Source organism: Diadema antillarum, unplaced genomic scaffold, assembly GCF_040938485.1.
Source record: "Diadema antillarum isolate AM-2024a unplaced genomic scaffold, OU_Dant_1.0 seq00000585_RagTag, whole genome shotgun sequence".
NCBI lineage: Eukaryota > Metazoa > Echinodermata > Echinoidea > Diadematoida > Diadematidae > Diadema > Diadema antillarum.
The window spans coordinates 610,649-624,142 of NW_027271519.1; positions in this window are offsets into that span (position 1 = coordinate 610,649).

The window sequence follows — 13,494 nt, forward strand, 5'->3', positions numbered from 1 at the left end:
CTTTCTCTCTCATTCAATGTGACGTTAATGTAACTTTTACATGACAATTTAAGCAACACTTATATGAATACATCGCTGTAACTTTACGTATAAGTAATTGTGCTGTATGCAAACTAGTAATGTCCATTGCCGCGCAATGCAATTGTATCCCCCGGCACTATATAGCAGCAACTTTTGCTTCATCTTCACGTCTGAGCGAGGGACAAAGATCCCCTCCCCTAATTCTTCAAACATAAAGGTGGATATTGTGAAGACTAAGCGCAGCTACAAAAGCTTTTTCTTTTTTAAGCAGATCTACTTTTTTAAGTCACTATGTTCATTTACAATATTATTAGTTATAATTCATTGTAGTGTACCGGTACATTGTATAATTGCATTATCTTTCGTTGTTGGATGGATGTGGACATACAGAAGACTCTTCTTTGTACAGCGATTAGTCTCGATTCAGAAGTATAGGGATATAAAATCGAGACCAAATTGTTTGAAAGTACATTTATTATGACAAAGCTACTCATACATAGCTTGATAAGCGTATAACTATGTCCGACAAACAAAATGACACAATAAGGTTTTGCCACCTCAGGTGGTACCAATATCTGGCCTAGCCTATGAACTATAGAAACAAGTTATGAACTCTACGTAGTGTTGGGCTAGCACATCGTTTCAAAGCATGTCGGCAAATCACGATTTACCACAAATTTGCGAGTACACGTCGTGACTCTTCTCCTTACTCTTATATGATCTAATGATCTAAAAAAAATTATTGAATAAAGACCGGCAACTTATGTGTTGCTTTGCTGTGAACGCTGGGATAAAATATATGTCTTGCCCTGTCCTTATATGATAGAGTTCCTACCTCATGTTTATCCCATCACAGAGAGTCTGAAATTAAACTATAATGTGGGAAAGATGGCAGCCATTAAATAGAGTGAAATAATCTATAGATAATCGACTATTGACATGAATGTTGTAAATTCCCGTCATGTTTGGGCAAACTTATTAGCATGTACATTGTGCAATTTAATGCTTTCACAGTTGTATGTTTCGTCTTATATATTTAGCACTACCTACACAAATAAGTCAATGTATTTACTTAAAAGATAAGGCTCTTCTTCAGAATTTACCTATCTTTTGTTACTTCTCAGTCTTCACAAAACCTTTTTCTGAGGACACGACAACAGGTGAGTAGCGAGATGCAGAAATCACTCTCTACAGAGTCGCTACACGTTATAAGGCTTCTCTTTCCCCAATAATATTAGCTTGTGCACAAATGTGTTAATGATATCTATATCTATGGGTTAATATGGTGAATGGCGGTTTTATCATGTCCAATCTAAATGTAGAATGTCCAATACGCAGCCAAACTTGATGATGTGGTATATTTTATCTTTATGTATAGGTTTCGGGGGCGAGACCCTGATGAGCATATATAGGGAAAGAGATGTTTTGGTTATAGTATACGCAGAGAGATTATGCTGCTCAACTTGATTGCAATGTCTCATACAATTGAATACGGTTTGTATCAGACATTGCAGGCATTATCTTCATGTCGTCAAGAAGATGAGCAGTGAGTCCATTAGGTTCTTGAGGACGAAATGCTCTTCATAATTTTACATTCAAGGAGGAAATCTACTGACCCCCATCCAGAAAAAAAAAAGAGATAAATAAGCTCGAGAAAAAGAAAAATACTCCCTACAGAACAATTCAAAAATGACAAATATCAGATATGAAATAAGTAAGATATGACTTTTCAAAATTTCAAATTTTAAGGAAAAAATTCCTTGACCAGTACTTATGAATATTGAAATCACCAAGTTGACTATGATATATTCTCATTATTTCCTATTCATTTCATAAACAGAAATAACAAAACGTTATATTTCAGCTTTATAGATATATATAAAAAAGTTATCCTTGTCATAAAACTACCCAAAATAAAGAACAAACCTTAATTCTGATATTTCTTCATATGGAGCCTGCTTCTACTTGTATTAGGTTACAAAAACAATGTCCCGAGTTATATATATAAAACATACATGAAGAAATCCAACGCTGCAGCGTTGTTCTAATTTCAACATCACTGATTGAGCATTGTGGGAATGTTCAAAATCCTTGAGCAACCCTTTGAAACATGTTTGATGCCTGCTTTTAATAGTGTTATACATTGTATCATAGAATCTGGTGTCCCCGAAAGGGTGTGGTAGGCCATGTTTTTAATCATGCGTATCAACCCTCTTGCTTCCTGTTCGTTCTTCACAGTGTGCAATCTTTGCTACCGACACGGTCATTAATCGCCATAATTATTTCCTGCTGGTGTGGATTGCGTGTCAATTTTGTCTACATTGTCATCAATTATTCCTGATAATACATGCATGAGTTGTATTGTGACATCACGCACATTTACTACGTAACAAAAAAAATTACAAGGACTCTGTCGGGATAATGATGTAAATTCATAAGCAATTGAATTCTGAATTATCGGAACAATGTCTTCCACACTCGCAATCTTGTGTTATTGGATCATGTGAAAGATATCAACTTTGATTTTACTTTCCAATCAACTTTCTCAGACTTTATTTATTCCTTTTTTCTCTATTTTCACAGCGACGACACCTGGCAATGACAGTGAGTAGCACAATAAATCCCCCAAGGCGCTCTATTATACAGAGAGTGTGACATGGAGTCGGTGAAAGGCTTTCTAAGAAGTAGAAGAACATTAGAAAATCTCAAATGATTTTCACATTAATGGTGCTTTTGAATACAGCCTATATAGCTGCCTATTACATATTGTTATGATACACACGCAAATATATACATATTAACATGCAAATTAATTTTCAAAACGTATTTCACTAATTTATTTGATTATGAAAAGTCAAAGGTTTTTACAGTCTACATAAATCGTATTACACATTACACATTCATTCAAACAAATGTGATAGGATTTTTTTTCCAATTCAAATGAATTTATTGGGAATTCTTGCATTGAACATTTTATTACAAATGAAATGCAGTCATTTCTTTTTATATTCAAGACGATAATACATACAGTGTGTATACATCCGAACATAACAGAGATATACATTTACAGATTGAAGAAAAGCATAAAAGAACACGTCAGTTGGGAACCACTCTGGATATAGTGAATCAAATGATCTGACTGAATTATGGCGCATGTATTGGGAGTGTAATGCAGAAGACTGTCGTCAATTAAGCATAGGCCTATAGCTTGAAGATAGCGACAGCCTTAGAAGAGAAGAAAAAAAAAAGGAAATGGGCAAAACATACACCATGTAAACTTATCGAAAACAAAAGAAAAGAAAGAAAAAACAAACAAACCGGAGTCATTCTGGCATCACATTGCGAAAACAAAAGTTATATAGACAATATATGTATAGAGAATGAGGTGAGTGAGGTAAGTGATTGATGTGTATCATAGGGATATATTATTAGTATATATCTCTACGATGTGTATGCACACCCGCGCATGTATCAACATCCACACATACACGAGCGCACCTGGACAGACCTACATAGCCTGCATGTGTTTATTTCGCCATCACTGGTCCTTGAAGAAAAAAAAAATTGCGGCAATTGGAAAACGATTTAGTAAACACCAATTTCACGTCAAATGTTACGACGGTTCATATCGTGAACGTTGCTCCATCTAACAACATACTGGTAGATGCGCCAAATTACATCATCTTATATATATTATATATGATATACACTCAGAAAAAAGTAAACATTTTTCAAGTTCATTTTTCTCATAGAATATAATTGCTGAATATTAATGTTTCATATATAGTGGGGTGGCTTAGCTCGAAGATTCAATTGTGCATTTTGTGATACAAGCACCAAATTTGGCACACATGTACATTAACATGTTTCAAACATTTTTAGATATTGGGCCACTCGGAAATCTGTCTTTATGTCCGCATATTGGATTTCAAAATGGCCGCCATTTGAAATCTACAATAGCGCTTATCTCTGGGTCTAATGCTGCTATTGACTCGATTCTGGTGTCTAAATGTATTGTTTGTTTGTTTGTTTGTTTGTTTGTTGTTGTTTTTTTTGGGGGGCAAGGAATCCAATGGTAACAATCTGCATTGCGTATTTATACCAATGGGCCGCCATATTGGATTTCCAAATGGCTGCTACTCGATCTACATTTGTCAATATCTTAGGATCTAATGGCTTGATTTTGGTGGTGGTGGTGGCAGTAGTTGTAGTGGTAGCTGTAGTGGCGGTGATGATAACAGAAATGTTACATTGTGTCATTCCAGGTTCATTGTGATGTATGCATGCCTATAGACTGACAGTGCTGTTTTTTTTTTTTGTCAAAGAGGTTCAGATTAGCTCATGCTGAGCGAACTTCACCATCAACATCACCGCAACTCACAACAACTGAGTGGAAATTATGCCTCATATATCAAGAAGACAAGATGGCGACACTGACCAAACCTGACCAATCAAAGAGGAAAGACATTGGTAGCGGGCAAAGTTCACTCGCATTGAACTTAATCAAATTCAGTGAACTTTGAGAGCTTCCAGGATCATTTCACTTGGAAAAACTCAATGATGGTCATGGCATTGAAGCTGCGATGGTTGGTCCATTGGTGAAAATACGCAATGCAGATTGTTACCATTGGATTCCTTGCCCCCAAAAACATACATTTAGACATCAGAATCGAGTCAATAGCAGCAGTAGACCCAGAGATAATTGCAAATGTAGATTTTAAATGGCGGCCATTTTGAAATCCAATATGGCGGTCCATTGGTGAAAATACGCAATGCAGATTGTTACCATTGGATTCCTTGCCCCCCAAAACATACATTAAGACACCAGAATCGAGTCAATAGCAGCATAGACCCAGAGATGGTGGCCATTTTGAAATCCAATATGGCGGACATAAAAAGAGAATTGCAAGTGGCCCAATAACTGAAAATGTTTGCAATATGTTAATGTACATTTGTGCCAAATTTGGTGCTTGTATCAGAAAATGCACAAAAGGTTTGCTAAGCTGCCCCACTAATACCATGTTAAAGGTAATTTAATTGGATATCAACCTGGTAGGTCAATAAAACGGCAAAGTTTACGCATGAGTGAACGTAAATGTTCTTCTATTCCAAAGCACAAAAATAAGAAATGTGATAAAAGTTGTGATTCATGCGTATGTGCTTTTCCATTATAACAATAACAAAAGACAACACGATTAAAAAATACAGATTAATTTGCAAAAATCATCCTATGATCCCTTTACTGACTTTGTAGCTCCCAAAGATAAAAACGGCGAAAAAGATAATGGAGAAAAAGGAAAAATCTTATGTCAATTTCGAATTCAAATGACATTAAAGAGGCAATATTAAGAACTATGGTAAAAATTTCAAGTGTTATTTCAAATGAAGTGAATTAAAAATGATATTTTGTTCTCGACTTTGTCTCATGAATTCTTAAATTCCTAAATCAAAAGGAGGAAATAAAGAAACTCTTTCCATTGTATTACCTTTGGGACTTACCCCCTGAGTCATTTGAGGATTGAACCAACAGAAAACTTATTTTTCCACATTAGTTGGCTACTTTGTTTTTTGAAGATACAAAGAGATACAAGGGAACGAAAACTCATTTTTGCTATCTCATTCATGTCTCTCATTGTGTTAAATTGGTCTTTAGTTATCATTGCTGTCTTGAAGGGCATTTGCAAATGAATGGCGAAATGCCAGTTTTTGCAATGTTTACTTTTGTGTCTTGGAGGACAAAAATCAATGTGTTCACTCATGCGTAAAATTTCCCTTTAAAATCACCTACCAAGCCGATAGCCAATTAAATAATCTTCAATATGCCATACGGTACACTAATTTATTTCAAAATCTTCTGTGTCAAATATGTATTTGAAAAAGTGTTTACATTCTTTCTTCTTTCTTTTTTTTTGCTGAGTGTACAATACTTTTCTGATATAAGCATATCTCAGATTACATTGTGTTCGTAAAAGACAAGCTTTTGAAAGACCGCGCAACCGCTTTCCAGTGAGAAATACCTTTTGGTGTGTACAAATAATATAAAACAATATGTACACATTACGGTACACACGAGACACTTCGCGCATTAACCCTATTCCCAAGGAGGTGGGGGCATTTTGCCCCCCCCCCCCCCCCGGCGTTTCGCGTAATTATTCCGCAACGCTCTCGCCGCGACATTCTTCTTTATTACTTTTTTCTTTCAAGTATTGCGCAACTTTTGAGAGCAAATTTGTCGCTCGCAGGCATACCGTTTTGAAGCCACGCCCCTTTGAAAAAAAAAATTAGTCGACCCCAAAATTGCTCAAAAACATGATTTTGTGTACAAATCCAATGTAAATTGTGTTGTTCTAATTTCAACATCACTGATTGAGCATTGTGGGAATGTTCAAAATCCTTGAGCAACCCTTTGAAACATGTTTGATGCCTGCTTTTAATAGTGTTATACATTGTATCATAGAATCTGGTGTCCCCGAAAGGGTGTGGTAGGCCATGTTTTTAATCATGCGTATCAACCCTCTTGCTTCCTGTTCGTTCTTCACAGTGTGCAATCTTTGCTACCGACACGGTCATTAATCGCCATAATTATTTCCTGCTGGTGTGGATTGCGTGTCAATTTTGTCTACATTGTCATCAATTATTCCTGATAATACATGCATGAGTTGTATTGTGACATCACGCACATTTACTACGTAACAAAAAAAAATTACAAGGACTCTGTCGGGATAATGATGTAAATTCATAAGCAATTGAATTCTGAATTATCGGAACAATGTCTTCCACACTCGCAATCTTGTGTTATTGGATCATGTGAAAGATATCAACTTTGATTTTACTTTCCAATCAACTTTCTCAGACTTTATTTATTCCTTTTTTCTCTATTTTCACAGCGACGGAACATGGCACAAACAGTGAGTAGCACAATAAATCCCCCAAGGCGCTCTATTATACAGAGAGTGTGACATGGAGTCGGTGAATGAAGTGAATTAAAAATGATATTTTGTTCTCGACTTTGTCTCATGAATTCTTAAATTCCTAAATCAAAAGGAGGAAATAAAGAAACTCTTTCCATTGTATTACCTTTGGGACTTACCCCCTGAGTCATTTGAGGATTGAACCAACAGAAAACTTATTTTTCCACATTAGTTGGCTACTTTGTTTTTTGAAGAAACAAAGAGATACAAGGGAACGAAAACTCATTTTTGCTATCTCATTCATGTCTCTCATTGTGTTAAATTGGTCTTTAGTTATCATTGCTGTCTTGAAGGGCATTTGCAAATGAATGGCGAAATGCCAGTTTTTGCAATGTTTACTTTTGTGTCTTGGAGGACAAAAATCAATGTGTTCACTCATGCGTAAAATTTCCCTTTAAAATCACCTACCAAGCCGATAGCCAATTAAATAATCTTCAATATGCCATACGGTACACTAATTTATTTCAAAATCTTCTGTGTCAAATATGTATTTGAAAAAGTGTTTACATTCTTTCTTCTTTTTTTTTTTGCTGAGTGTACAATACTTTTCTGATATAAGCATATCTCAGATTACATTGTGTTCGTAAAAGACAAGCTTTTGAAAGACCGCGCAACCGCTTTCCAGTGAGAAATACCTTTTGGTGTGTACAAATAATATAAAACAATATGTACACATTACGGTACACACGAGACACTTCGCGCATTAACCCTATTCCCAAGGAGGTGGGGGCATTTTGCCCCCCCCCCCCCCCGGCGTTTCGCGTAATTATTCCGCAACGCTCTCGCCGCGACATTCTTCTTTATTACTTTTTTCTTTCAAGTATTGCGCAACTTTTGAGAGCAAATTTGTCGCTCGCAGGCATACCGTTTTGAAGCCACGCCCCTTTGAAAAAAAAAAATTAGTCGACCCCAAAATTGCTCAAAAACATGATTTTGTGTACAAATCCAATGTAAATTGTGTTTTTGCAATTAATTCATATATATATTTTTTTACTTTCAATGGCTGATAATGATTTATTTTAGCCTGAATATGCTTTAAAAAGTTTCTGCGACAAAAGCAACAAAAACAATAAGTAAAAAACAGAAATACATGAGAAATTCATTAAACAATAAAATACATATAAGTAATTATGAAGCCGAATTTTTGCTTCAATATTATTGTCGAGGATATTGAAAAGAATATTTCTTCATCAAAAATTAGAAGTCTTGGAGCTTTATTTTTTTTTATTGTTTTCATTTATACAAATAAGAATAAATTGATTAATATAAAATACATAAAGTAATATTTGACAATCTAACTATTACATTACATTGGCCTCTACCTTAGTGAACATTTTCGCGAGGATCGCACGATCCACGATCGAGATCCACAATCTTTAAAAAAACCCGATGGGATTAGGATTAAAGGACATTGTCGAAAACTTGGACTTGTGTTATATGCTTCCTTTTATGGCAAACAATCTCATTTTCCTTTCTAGACTATTAAGGTATTTTTCTTTCTTCTTTTTCTGAAAAATATTTTTTTCATGTATAGACGACACAGCCCGTTCAGAGCTGAATTTTGCTTATATGGACCCATTATAGATCTCGCGACTGTTTTCATTCCAGTAACGACTTTGATTATGTCTTGATAAGATAAATTCCCATTACGACGTAATATGGATATGTTATGTATCTTAATTGAATAGGGAACATGACTGTGTGAATTGTAAAGTCTTTTCCAAAGTTGACAAATTTTATTTGTAGCAGTGTAGCGTACGTCAGGGTTTTCTGAAAATTCATGAAAGGGAGTTTTGTGTTTGATTCATGTTTACATATTCACATGCACCTCCTAACCATTCTATGTACTTAAAATACTACTGACATAAGTATTCTAAGTAACACACATTCTCTCAGTTACAATAGAAAGCATTAAGTTAATTCCGATATAAAGCTTTAAATATCAGATTCCAGAGAGAAAGGACAAAGCTATAATATATACTTAACAAAAAGAATACGCCAGTTCCCTGTTATCCAACACATGCACACTTCTGCTAAATATGCATGTAACTGCTTGTCGTTTGTACTTGTCATAGCGTTCATCACTATCGAGGAAGAAATACTCAAATAGCTCCCTTGTAATCAAAGTGATGATCATGATTACATAATAGGATGTACTACAGTTTACTCCTTCGTTAGAGATACTACATTTGTTTCAAAGAACTGAATAATGAGAGCAAAAATCAAACACAAGTTGACACTGACTATAGAATTCGATTTTGCTTGGAGATATCAAAATATGATGTTTGATTGTACATATTGTTATATTCCTTTTTTGTTCACGGTGAGCTCCGGAGTACTTGAATTTATTTCCTTGTGGTACAGATGGAAGTAACAGTCAAGTCGGCAGCCGATATTTGAATTGACTTAAATTACACAAATGTTGAATCTTATTCTTTTGAACACGAGCTACACAATGTCCAAGAATATAGTGTATTTCAGAATTAAAAAAAAAATATGTGGATATCATAAAGTCAAGTTGAATAAAGTGCACTCTATTCTTGCTTTCTTTTTTCATGCCTTGATCAGATGTCCTCGCCATTTCTCGTAAGTTCAATAATAACTATTACCTGAGAGTGAAGTTGTATGTGATTGCTGGGTTTTGTGTTGTGTGAGTGTATGTGTGTGTGTATATGTGTGTGGCAATCATGAGGGCATATTTTTTCAGATATTTTTAAAGGAATTATTTTTATCATGTTTGTTTAGTAATACCAAAGTAAATTGATTTTTCTTTTATTATTTGATTGGAAGTGAATAAATGTTTTTTGAAAAAGTATATATATATATTTTTATACTTAGGTACAGTTGTATAATGATGACACTTGGTAAATAGCTCATGGAGTGCATGAGGCTATAAAAAAAAGGACAGGTAATGTGTAATATACGTTTCGTACAAACATTCATTGAAAGTGACTGGGTGTGAATTCCGTGTCGAAAAAAAAAGAGGGAAGGGTACCTGTGCTATTAGATGTCCTAAATTTTGGTATCGATAATCCTGAAGTGATGAATTTGGTGTTTGTAATAAGAGCAGTAAAATATACGAAAATTGGACGAATTGTCATTTTTCTCGTATTATCTCGTATCGCATTTCCAGAGCACTTAAATAGAGCTAGTAAAATTTGATGAGCGCAACAGTGAAAATTTAATCAGATCAGATTTCAAGGTTGTGAAATTGTACATTTTCGCTAACCTTCACAAAGCTCTTCTTGAACAGTCAATATGAATATGCAAGTAAGTGAGCTGATGGTATCACAACTTGCCATATTCGTGTATATTTCAAACACAGAATCTTGAAATTTTTATCTTTGTAACGCAAAAATTGATGATATTAAGCTAATCCGAAAAAGCTGATATATTTGACTTGACCGATCATTATTGTGACTTTGTTCAACCACGAATAATGTATATTGCACATGTTTGCAGCAGTTCATATTTTGGTCAGTTTTATTCTTTTTGGCACATTTAATATGATAAATGGAATATTGTGAGACGATGATATCATCAGCTCACTCATGAATATTCATTTCAAGTCTTCCAGAACTGTTTTTGCAATAACCAAAAAAAAAATCTTTATTGTATATTTTTCAAAATATCGATATTTATCTGATTTTGATAAAATTTAATTTGCGCTTGTAACATTTTACTCTTTCTTTTCAAACTTATCAATACTAATATGACCTTGCATGGCACAGCAACAGGGCAGACAAAAATACCTCTTTTTCATTATTGCTGAATGCAAACTGCCTTATAGTTATCGAAGGTCAGAGTCCAAAATTTATTTTCAGTTAGTTTTGGTTGTTAGTGGCTGAACTTTTTAATATCCTCCACTCTAGTTAGTCTTATACCTTTTTCTTTTGTCTGAAATATATTTTTATTTATAGTGGGCGTCACCATTCCTGTGGTCGTAATAACATTGATCGTCATTGCAATCATCCTGTGGAAAAACAAGTAAGTTCCAATTGACTTCTGATCTCATCTAAGTATCCTCCCTTTATAATCGGCCATGTATTTTGACTGAATTTCTTTTTCCCAAATATAATGCCCTTTTCTTGCAGACCTTTGTTGTTGTTGTTGCTGTTGTTGATTTAGTAATTTTGTGTTAGTACAATTAAGCGTCGCCAGCATTTTCCCCGTTTTTTGTTGGTAAAGTGCGATTGGCGCTGTACTGTCGAATTCATGTAATAATGGGCCACCTAAAATGTAAAATACAATGTATTCCCTCATATCACTCAACTTGAAGTCTCTTTGAACTTTATGTATGAAACCCAATGCAGTTAAAGGCCTACCGATACAAGCTCATGAAATTTCGTAGAATTCACTGAAAGTATAACGATATTTTGCACAAAAAAAGAAATGAGATGCTTTTTACATGTAACCTCGCCTTTTTAACTGTACTCATATACTTCGTATAACATGCATGTGATTTCAGTTAATGCCGTCATTCATTTATACTCTATCTCTAAGAGGGCTTTATTCATAACCGAAAATAACACTGACAGTGGGAAGAAGACGCAAATACAATTTTAACCACATTGCTTGTGAATTTCCCCCTCAGTAGTCGGTCTATACTACGAAATTGTTACCGACGGGCGTACTCGTTTCGACACACATATTCGCCGACATGTTGATGACGGGCGTTACGAATGCATCGGAATTCTTCGTCTGAAAATTTATGTGAATTAACTCCAGACACCAAACTCCTACTCCAAGACTGTGCTCATGAAATAAGATGCACAACTCTAATGGTCGAAGGACCAGTCCTCATTTTCATTTATTGGCCACACCTGCACATTAGCAGGAGAGGAGTATAGAGGCATCGTAGCAGCTCAACCCCGGCATTCGGGCAGACGAAACACTACCCAAGCTTCGGGAGCTGGTAGCAGGCGAAATAGCCCCTGTTCTCTCCTCCTTATTCCAATAAGGCCAGAACAGAAGGATGATTCACGCCTATGTCATGTTTCCAGACAACAGGCATCAAAAAACATCATTGCCATACAGTTTCCGACAGGGCCTTGGTTTTGTTTTAACTACTATCTTTGAATTGGCTGTTCATGACTGGTCTTCAGCTCTTCAACATCTTAGCAAATCTGACACTGTCTTCGTATACTTCAAGAAAGCCTTCGACAGACTTCCTTACCAATAACTTCGTGCATGTCAAGCTCCAGGACTATGGTTTTTTGGAGACACGCACAACAGGATTTCGGTATTCCTTCAAATAGAAAACAGGTAGTGGACGTCGATGGATCTGTCTACTTGAAGATGATTGTCTCGGGAGTAGTGCCGAAAGCATCTGTCGGTTCTCCAACTCTCTTCGTCGTTGATTCTTCATAAAATGACATAGAAGATAATGGTAGGCCTACACTGCAGTATGACATGGAAGATGATAGTAGGCTAACATTATAACATAAAGTGCTGGCGACTACTGGAGGATGTCATCTATATAGAGATCTTGTCAGATGGAGACCATCACAGCCTGTAGAAAGATCTCATCTTAAAGTTATCATTTGGTCATCTGTCTTATAAATCGAGCTTCAATGTAAAGAAGGAATGCGCCGTCCTCTCAGGTACTATTAAGTGTACATTGTACCCGCAAACGCGCAACTCGCATCTTCCAGTACCACTCACTTAGATGCCCCAGGACAAGAATATCCCTGAGTGATTGTGACATTTGACCTGAGATATAGTTCACGTTGCCGGAACACCGGGCATAAGCATCAGCTATTCTTGGTCTCATCCGTAAAATAAGAGTCACCTTGCTCTGTGGCGGGCAGGGTCAGAACCTACACTCCCTTAGTCCTACCGCATCTTGAATATGCCGTTTGAAATTCACACAGTAATATACTCAAAATTAAGGAAATAAAGGTACACTGTATAGTAATAATCAGCGGCTGTCTTTGTTAAAAAAAGTGACTACAGAAAACTGTATCTATCTAAGCCCCGGTCGCGGCCTCGGATGGCATTCCCTACTCTGTGTGTATAGGGAACACCTGTCGGCTCGGTCTGTTGGCTCCCTGCACAATGCTTCTTGCTCAACAAAATTCATCATAAACTCACTTGCATTCTGTTTCTACCAATTATAAGTACTGCACCAATCAGTAACATACATTGGAGGACATGACCACAGTTAAACTGTGCTGAGCCAAAGCTTAGGCTGCTATCGATGCCTTCAGTACTACCCGTTGATTTCAAGTCAAATGGGCTATCAGACAATGGATCAGATCACCGGGACCTGTTGTCAATTTCACAAAGCCAACCACATTCAGAAAGGGTGCACCGCATCATATAGATGAATTCAAGTGTATTAAGTACTGTGCAGCGTCCTTCTCGGTCCCATAATGCTGCAGGCCCTACAAAGGATCTGTATCGCAGCCCTGCATGCCATAGCTCACAGCAGGTTGATTCGACCATCCCGGTGTAGGTTTGAAAGAGATGCATTTTTGGATCATATCACACAAAAAAGCGA